This window comes from Mustela nigripes, chromosome 2 (assembly GCF_022355385.1).
Source record: "Mustela nigripes isolate SB6536 chromosome 2, MUSNIG.SB6536, whole genome shotgun sequence".
In the NCBI taxonomy this organism is placed as follows: domain Eukaryota; kingdom Metazoa; phylum Chordata; class Mammalia; order Carnivora; family Mustelidae; genus Mustela; species Mustela nigripes.
In genome coordinates this window covers 90,132,383-90,141,562 of record NC_081558.1, presented here as the reverse complement: position 1 = coordinate 90,141,562, position 9,180 = coordinate 90,132,383, and the positions used below count along the sequence as shown (strand labels likewise).

The 9,180-nt window shown below is 38.8% G+C and overlaps 1 protein-coding gene and 1 non-coding gene across 3 annotated transcripts in view; both read right to left on the bottom strand.

Moving 5' to 3' along the window:
• Window positions 1-9,180, bottom strand: part of TMEM108 (transmembrane protein 108) — a 365,304-nt gene that overhangs the window by 204,310 nt on the left and 151,814 nt on the right. The window lies entirely within an intron of this gene.
• LOC132012695 (U6 spliceosomal RNA) lies at window positions 8,122-8,225 on the bottom strand. Its single transcript, XR_009402693.1, has one exon. It is a non-coding gene; the product is annotated as a U6 spliceosomal RNA (small nuclear RNA).

The window sequence follows — 9,180 nt, the reverse complement described above, 5'->3', positions numbered from 1 at the left end:
AATTGGGGAGGGTATGTGCTTTGGTGAGTGCTGTGAAGTGTGTAAACCTGGTGATTCACAGACCTGTACCCCTGGGGATAAAAATATATGTTTATAAAAAATAAAAAATTAAAAAAAAATGCCTTGGTGTCATCACAGGTAGACTAACCTAGAATAAGGGCTATGGGCATAGGTATGTGTAGCAAGAGCAAAAGAAGCCAAAGCATTGTCAATACTGTCTGTCATCAAACTCACTTTGTCCTTCTGCAGAACGCATTGTTAAACTATTTCCAAAGCTCCCCTGGAATTAAGTAGACCATGTGATTGAGTTCTAGTTAAGGCCTGGAAACATCCCCCACCTATCTCTATTCTGCATGACTTTATATTCTCTTTCTCACTTCCCTGAGGATTCCCATCCTCAGATCCTGAGAATCCAGCAGAGGGATGCTGAATCTGAGAAGATGGCAAACTTACATTATAGAGCAATTCTAGGTCCCTAAATTACCATACAGAATAGGACCTCTCACCTCATGTCCTGCTAACCTACACTCAATCAGGATGTAAGTGATAGATTTTTGTTATGTGAAACCACTGAGACTCTGACTTTTTTTTAAAAGAACTACCATTACCTACCCTGACTAAAACATAATGCTAAATGGATCCTGAAATATGATTCCTTCTGTATGTTCAGCCTACCTTAAAGAGCCAAATAATGTCTTGAAATAATCTTAGACAATTTACATTAGGATTTTGAGGTGACTCCTGGTTACTGATCTGCTGAGTTTAAGGGCCAACAACCAATATTCTTAACAGTTAGTGCAAACTTGAAATTGATGGCCAAAAACATAAATAAAAATTACCACACCCCACACACTTCCCCAAACATTCCATGTCTATGAAAAAAATAGTAAAATAAATGGCACTCATAAATGTCATTTCAGGGTAGAGGGCAAGGACAAGGCAAGGAGAAAACATCTAATCTCCTCCAGATTATTTACTCATCATTTATATGAGAAGATTATCCTCCTGCTATACCACTTTTCATTTTGCAAATGTGTAGTATGCAGACATTCCTGGTTCGATGAGAAAGGTTTCCAAGAAAATTAAATGTCAAGGCTGCTTGGCTTATTGGTTTTGTCTATATAAATTCCCTTTTTAATTCAGCTCTGAATAATAACATTCCTCAGTGTCAATGTGACAAACTAGCTTCAATCTTAATGGGGTGTGAGAATTGAGAAAGGAGGTGAAGACTAGCTGTGGTTCTCATTTTAGCATATTAAGACAGCTTTTAATGGCTCTGAAGAAGTGGCACATGAGCCATCAGGATCTTTTAAAATTATTTGTTTCTTTTTCTTTTTCCAGTGTTTGTTGCTTGGATATATGTAAAGCTTAAAGTAAGCTAGTACACTCTCCCAAATGCGGATAGGAAACTGCTGGGAGAGCCAAGCTGTGTGTCCTGTTGCACCCTCAAGACCACTACTTCTGTTAATGAGTTGGTGACAGCCCTGGGAAATACAGGCCCAAAGTTCTTCTCCCTACCTCTCGACCCTACAGTAGTTCTTGTGACACCATTCTATTACAGAATCTCCAACAATGAAGGTGGGTAGTGGTGGGTGATGGTGAAGATCAGGTTTGGTGTGGATCCAATATTTAGTAAAAAAAAAAAAAAAAAAAAAAAAGATTTTTTGACACCCTCCCTTTCACTTTACACACACACATATATGACACACACATACATACATATGTATATATCAGACATTAAGAGAATAGCCCATGTGCATTCTATTAGCCCAGGTTCTCAGAGCTAAAACTTTAGTCGATGTAATTTGCATATGCAGGGCACACAGAAGCATGTGATCTCAAAATTCTTTCCCAAGAGAAAAAAAAGCATTTTTATTGTGAAACACTTAGAATAAAACAGAGTGCAGTTCCTTACATTATAATGTGAGAAGACAGGCCAGAAAGGTTAACTGACTTGCCTAAAGTCTAATTCTCTGATATGACCAAGTGATTCAGTATGACAGAACATGAACACATACACACACAGGAGAAATTATATTCTAATTTGCATGTTAAACCCTCAGATGTCTGGAAGGAATATGATAGTTAAAATATCATATCCTCTAAGCTTGCATCATCCAGCAAAATTATTCTTTAAACTTGCCAGCCTTGTTGCCAAGGTTTCATCAAAAGGAAACTTGGATTGGGAAGACTTAACTTCCTTATATGTTCTTTCCAGGGATAACTGCACAAATCAATAGAGGACACATTTTCCACAGATTTGTCACAATATGCTCTCAACTGATATTTCTGTTTCTATTCACAAATAAGAAAGACTAAGTTTTAAACTGGGTTTTGATTTTTAAGCCTTTTCAGAGTATTAAAAATTGACCCCAGCACAGTGGTTGATGCTCTTCCTTTTAAAATCATTTTATGTGACATGGATTACAGACATGGTTCAGACTTAGGGCAGTAAAGAATTAATTACAAGTTGTATTTAAAATAGCAACAGAACAGTAGGATCAATTCAAATGGTTTGGGGGAAGTTGAACAATTCTTACCTCCAATGTTTTGAAAATAAGAGTCAGGAATGTGCTACAAATGGATCACAAATAGTGTCAACACTGTGAAGCAACCCTGAATTGTTCCTCATGAAGTGAACAGTGTGGGCTCTGGTGAAAATACCAAAATGAAAGCAAAAAAATGGGTTCTTATTCTTGATCCTTCAAGCTGAAAAGGATGTCAACCCTATTCTCAAATCTGTATCCTCTGACAGGCTGGAAAAAGTCCTCAATTCATTTGCCAAACATAGTGAAGGCAGCTAATTATTATTGGGGGGAAAGTTTTCTATCGCTGGAGAAAACAACAAATATTCAGTTGTGCCCCCCAGTGCCATGGCCAGGAGTTAGCCTGTAGGATCTTTGCTTTGCAAATGAAAAGGCGAAAATACACATGGGCAGAATGTCAAGGAAGAGCTTCCCAATTCTTCCTTCTACCTGCTACACTTCAGGCTCAGGGGACCACAGGGAATTGGGATTAGGCCATTGCATAGATAGATAGTGCCTGAGCATCGAACACAAGAAGCCTGCCTAGTCCTGGACATGAAATGGTAAATATGAACACCTTTGGAGATAGGCACGGTGCAGGTAGGGTGAAGAGCAAAGAAAAGTTTAAGAGTTCAGTAGAAAGCACTGATATATCAATTCAATGGGGGAAACAACACTTGTGGCTTGGAACCCCCCCCCCCCCACTTCAGTCAGAAAGTCACTTTCCCAACCAAAAGTACCTTAAAATATCCCTTATTTATTCTATAGTCAGGGAAAAGAGGTCACTGCATTGAAAGAGGGCACAGATTAAGAATAGACAAAGCCAGAGCAACAAAGCCAAGCCAAACCTGGGTTAAGTGGCAGAGAAGGCAGCTGTAATTCTGGAGGACTTGTGGCAGGAAGCAAACTTCCTTACAAATACCGCAATGAAGAACTTATTTTAAAAGACCTTTCCGGAGGTATGTAATCAGAAACCAGGATAAACTCTATAGATAAGAAACAAAAACCTTATTGGTTTACATACCGTTATACAATCAAGAATATCATGGAAAAGGACTAGCGGGGTGGAGGGTGGAGGAGAATCAGTTTTCCACTTAATATCCATGTACAAATTAGTGATACATGTTCATGGTTTGATTACTTCATTATAGAATGTATAAGTGGGCTTTCAAAGTTTAATCCACAGAGAATGCAATTTGGATATGCAGGGAAAACTGTAATTTTAAAATTTTTTAATTAAAAAAATTAAAATGTTATCCATAACTAATTAGGCTATCCTTTTGAGCCCTCATTTGCTGTTAAAGAGAAAATGTTACATATTTGCTCTTAACCAATCTCCATTTAACCAACTGGCTGAATTAATCAGCACCTTGTATTCCTTCTCCACATCATACTGCTTGTTTTCTGTGGTGCACTGAGAACTCACAGGTAACAGGTTTCCTTCTGCTGTCAAGGATCAGTTGTGTCACTAAATTTGTTTATGACCATCTTATTATTTTAGCTATATAATTAAACAAACTTCAAAATAGGAAAAAAAATGTGAAGACAATGGGCTGTCTGAAAGCTAAATTGAATACTTTGAATAGACTTAATTAAGGTGGGTTTCCTTTAACAATGCTTTCAATCAGGTATCAAGACAACTGTAAATAAATTTTAACTATTAAAAAAACTAAGTTTCTATACTCAAATTTCTTTGCAAGTAGCTTAAAGAGTTATTGGCTTAGTAAAGAAAATACAATTAGAAATTGTAGATGAAGGGGCACCTGGGTGGCTCACTTAGTTAAGCATCTGCCTTCAGCTCAGGTCATGATCCCGGGGTCCTAGGATTGAGCCCCACATTGGGATCCCTGCTCAGTGCGGTGGCTGCTTCTCCCTCTGTCTCTACTGCTCCCACTGATAGTTTTCTCTCTCTCAAATAAATACACAAAATCTTTAAAAAAAAAAAAAGAAATTATAGAAGAAGAAATTATAGGTATAATTTACGTTAGAAAGAAGAACTCTAATTGGAAGACCAATATGTAATAAAAAGGTTTTGGCCCCACATTACAAGACTGCTGTATGAATGTACATTTACATTAAATTAACATAAAATGTTTAAGATATATATAAATATAATTATTGATGAATCTGTTTTAACCACTTTTTAAAAAATTAGTTCTGATCACATCTGATGTAATGCCTTTTACTGTGACTAAATTTCCCAACCAGTTTACACTTTAGTTCAAAACAGTAATTTAAATAGCTCCTTTGGAGAATATTCAAACTCCCTGACAGCTTCCCCTCTTACTAGAATGGTACCCAGCCCTCCCCAGTGTCAGATGGGTATTGGGAGTAATCATCAGGCATTGTGCCAGTCTTTCATATGCATTGCCTGGTACCCACAGATCTGCAGTAATGCTTCTAATTCCCCTGTCACCATGTGTCTTTCTGGCCTCTGATGCTAAAGTACCAGGCTGGTCCCTTCTTTTACTTCCAGTAATGCTCCCAGGTAGGTCTTGCCAATGCCCCTTTGTTGTTTAGCTTTCTCTCAGCTCTGGCTGGCTGCAGACACCAGAGTGTGCTACTGCGCCATTCAGCCCCTTGCCCAGTGGTCCACCCCAACATCTGCTGTGATGTTTCTGCTTCTCATCTCAGAAAACTTGCTGTGTGATAATTGAGCTGCTCCATATTGATTTGTAGAGAACAGTGCTCCTTCCCTCTCCCCAGTCCCAATAAGAGCACAAAGACAGAACCCTGAGTCTGCATTGCATCTCTGAAGTCTTCAGTCTCCCAACACCAAAGTGTAGAGCAACCGTGGAGATGCCCTTCTTGCACACATTTCTGTCTCCCTCATTATTTTTTTAAAAAAGATTTTATTTATTTATCAGAGAGAGAGCGAGCACAGGCAGACAGAATGGCAGGCAGAGGGAGAAGCAGGCTCCCTGACGAGCAAGGAGCCCGATGTGGGACTCGATCCCAGGACGCTGGGATCATGACCTGAGCCGAAGGCAGCTGCTTAACCAACTGAGCCACCCAGGTGTCCCTCCCTCATTCTTTTTATTTTACTTTCTCCCATCTTTACCCTAGCCAGGACAGAGGCAGACATTTATTTTGTTTTTTTATATCATCTTTTCCTTCTTCCTAATTCCAGTCTCCACACTATAGAAGAACCTCATGAGCTGGACCTTCTAGGTTCTTCTATATATCTATGGAGCAGATAAAATAATTTAACAGACCTCCTCACTCCTTACTGCCTGCTTTCATACCCACTGTCTTACCAGTCTCCTATGCTGAAGCCTCAAGCCCACTATGCCTTAAGAATGATGGGCTGCAATGAGACAAGAGTTAAAGGGGAGGAGGGGAAGATGTATTAGTATAATATCTGTGAAAAGATGTATTTACTTGTTTTTATGTATATATTTACTTACTTAATCATTCCAGAGTGAGGGTTCCAACATTCCCAACTAACATTTTTGTTGTTATTAGAAAGGCTTCTCTACTTTTAGCTAAAGATAAACATCTACTATTTCTATAAAGATGTCTGGACTAGACAGTGCAGTGAAGTTGCTGGTTCAAGAAAGGACAAAACTCAGGTGCACCTCTCAAAGAAATACTATCTTATCAAGACATATTTCACCTGGGCGCTATTATACAAGGAGTACCATGCCTGGCTTTCAGGAGACTTCATTGAAATATCAGCTATATTCAGCATACCTCTAGCTAGGCCCTATGCACCTGGGATAAGAGAAAAATGGTTTTCTGGCTGAAGCAGAAATAAATGCTTAATGCAGTGTTTAAGGCTACAAGACTTATATCATGGGAAGAAAATGCCTTACCGTGAACCGTCAAACCAGCAGACATAAAAACTGCAATATGAGGGATGCCTATGCCTGTATGGCTCAGCCGGTTTAACATCTGCCTATTGATTTCATGATCTCAAGGTTGTGAGGGTTGTGAGATGGAGCCCCCACACTGGGCTCCATGCTCAGTGGAGAGTCTGTTTGAGATTCTCTCTCTCCCTCTCCTCCTGCTCACCCACACCCTCTCTCTCTAAAATAAACCAATCTTCTTAAAAAAAAAAAAAAACCTGCAACATGACAATAGTTTGCCACTACCTAATGACTTTGGTATTCCTAGGATTCCCTTCTCATGATTTGCTAATCCATAGATGTGGCCACTAACAAATCCACACTGGAATCTCAGGCTGTTCTCCTTAAAGAGTGATCCCCAGCAGGTCTTTTTGAAGAGCCCAGTGACATCTAAGATCAAAGGACTCTCCAGGGAGACTCAAACCTGTGAATTTTCCTGATGAAAAGCTAATTTTAATCATTTATATTCTGCTTAGGAGGATCGGTGCTAAAGGGAAAAGTTCATCTTCCCTGCCCTCAATGCTGTCTAGTTAACTGATCTACAGTGGGAAGGAAGGATTCTGCTTCCATTCAAGTTGGAATGAAAAGCTGGTAGTCAAATGCATGCAGACAACTATTGGACCTTGACATATTTGACAGATAAATGACAGCCTGGTGGCACACCAAGGTTGGGTTGCCTAGATAGTATGGGATCTACTAGAGGGAGTACTAGGCAAAGAAGATTTGGGGTTCAAAGACAATAGGGTATTGCCACAGGTTTGTTGTGGCTTACAGTAACTTTGACTCAATGCTCTGGGTAAAAAGATTTCTGAATATTTAGATTCTGCTTCAATATTAACCATCTTCTTATTTTCAAGATTCAAGGCATAAAAGACAAAATTTAATTTTGGTCATTGTCAAACTAATCGATAAGAGAACTTCCCAAGAGTGGACTCAGAACTACTTTTATGTTGGTTAGCTGATTAAATCTCTATTCCAATGTTCAAAGTCCAAGATCAATATGGTAATAACGAATAATCGCTCCTGTTGGACTCAAGTTTGTGCTTCTAGATGCAGTCTGTTCAAAGTTGAATTTTTTTTAAGCAAAATTATTCCTTGAAAACCTTTTATACATTCCTCTTAAATGTTTCTAAAAATGTTTCTCTTTTTGCAGTGGGGTCTTTCATAAGAAGATAATCTCTAAGTCTAAGCTGTGGGAAGGGCAACTTTAAGTGATGAAGTAACCCTAAGTATTTGGTATTTAGAAAGAAAGCAGATTTTGCCCTCAAAAAGCACAGACCTAAGGAAGGAAGCTGTCAACTAGAGTGAAATTACACACATACACACACACAGTTTCCAAGGTCAGAGTAATCATAAGGAACAATGTAGTCCCTGAGTGTATTTCTCTTTCCTTATGATTAAGAAAAATAAAGAAATCTGGAATGACAGGACATAGGTAAGGCCACTCAGGCTCTTCTTTTCTGGGAAAAGACAACTGATCACAGATGAGACTCCTCTCTACCTTTACTGACGCTTGGCACCAACAACTTCCTATGCTCTGTTAATAACTAGACTAAAGTTAACTTTCAAGCATCTCCTTATTACAGATTGTCTTTATCTGAAAACTGTTGGGAAAAGGTCACTAATTCTCTGAATAAAGAATAAATGGAGTGCTTTTTGGAGTTTGTATATATGTGTTTCCCAAAAGAAATGCCCAATACATCTACCATACAACATCCTTTACTTCACACAGGATGTTCATAGCACAGTCATAATGAAAGTACTTTTATGAATTGTGTATCATCTTTACACAAAGGACATGCTAATCCTCTTTGTATCATTCCAATTTCAGTATATGTGCTGAAGCAAGCACCATAATGAAAGTAATTTAAAAAAAAATCTATTTTAGGTCTTCATTTTATTTCCTTTGTTAGCCAAATGATTCTCTCTGGAAGTGCCTACTGTGTCCTGATTGTCTAATTCTACCAGATCCTCATTTGTTAATGTTGTTCATGTGACACAAGCAATTCTCTAACATCACTTTCAACAACTTCATGAATTCTAGCCTAGTGAAAACTACATCTTTAAAAATTTCTGTGATGAGAAGAAGAAAGTTGGTGTTTAAAAGCAGGACTCTGGAATCAGATTGCCCAGGGTCCAGTTTTAGTTCTACCATCCCTTGGCAACATGTCCTTAGGAAAATGACTGAACTGTCTGTGATCAGTTTCCTTATCTGTAAAATGGGAAAAAATGGGAATAATTTTATCTCATAGGGTTGTTGGGAGGCCTAAATGCAAAGCACTTAGAGCAGCACTTGATACATAACAAGCACTATGTAGGTCTTAACTATCATTATCATCATCATTGTCATCATCATCAAAGTCTATAGAGTATCTTTAGCAGCAAGATGGCAGGTATGCCTAAGTCATGGGAACTTTTGACACCAAAGTGGTAAATGAGACATTAAAGTAAGTAAATGAGGAAAGTAATGGTTTTCTATCAGGAAACTGTTATAATCTAGCTATTTGTATTTCTTTACACTATTCTCTAAATCTCAAGTCCTCATTAACAGGATAATCAGTGATTTATGCTTGGCTCATTTAAGAGTTAGGCTTTGTTGGGCACAGCAAAGATGGCACTGGCCTGCCTTCTCTTCCGGCTAGAAAAGGCACCACGGTGGCAGTATTGGCGCCAACGTGGCGGTTTCGGTTCCGCAGATCTCTGATATTTCCTCCTCTCGCCCAACACACCCTACCCAGTTACTGACTATGTAACCAAACCCCATAGGCTCTCTCCCCGCTGACCTCATTTCCCATCCCCTACCCAAT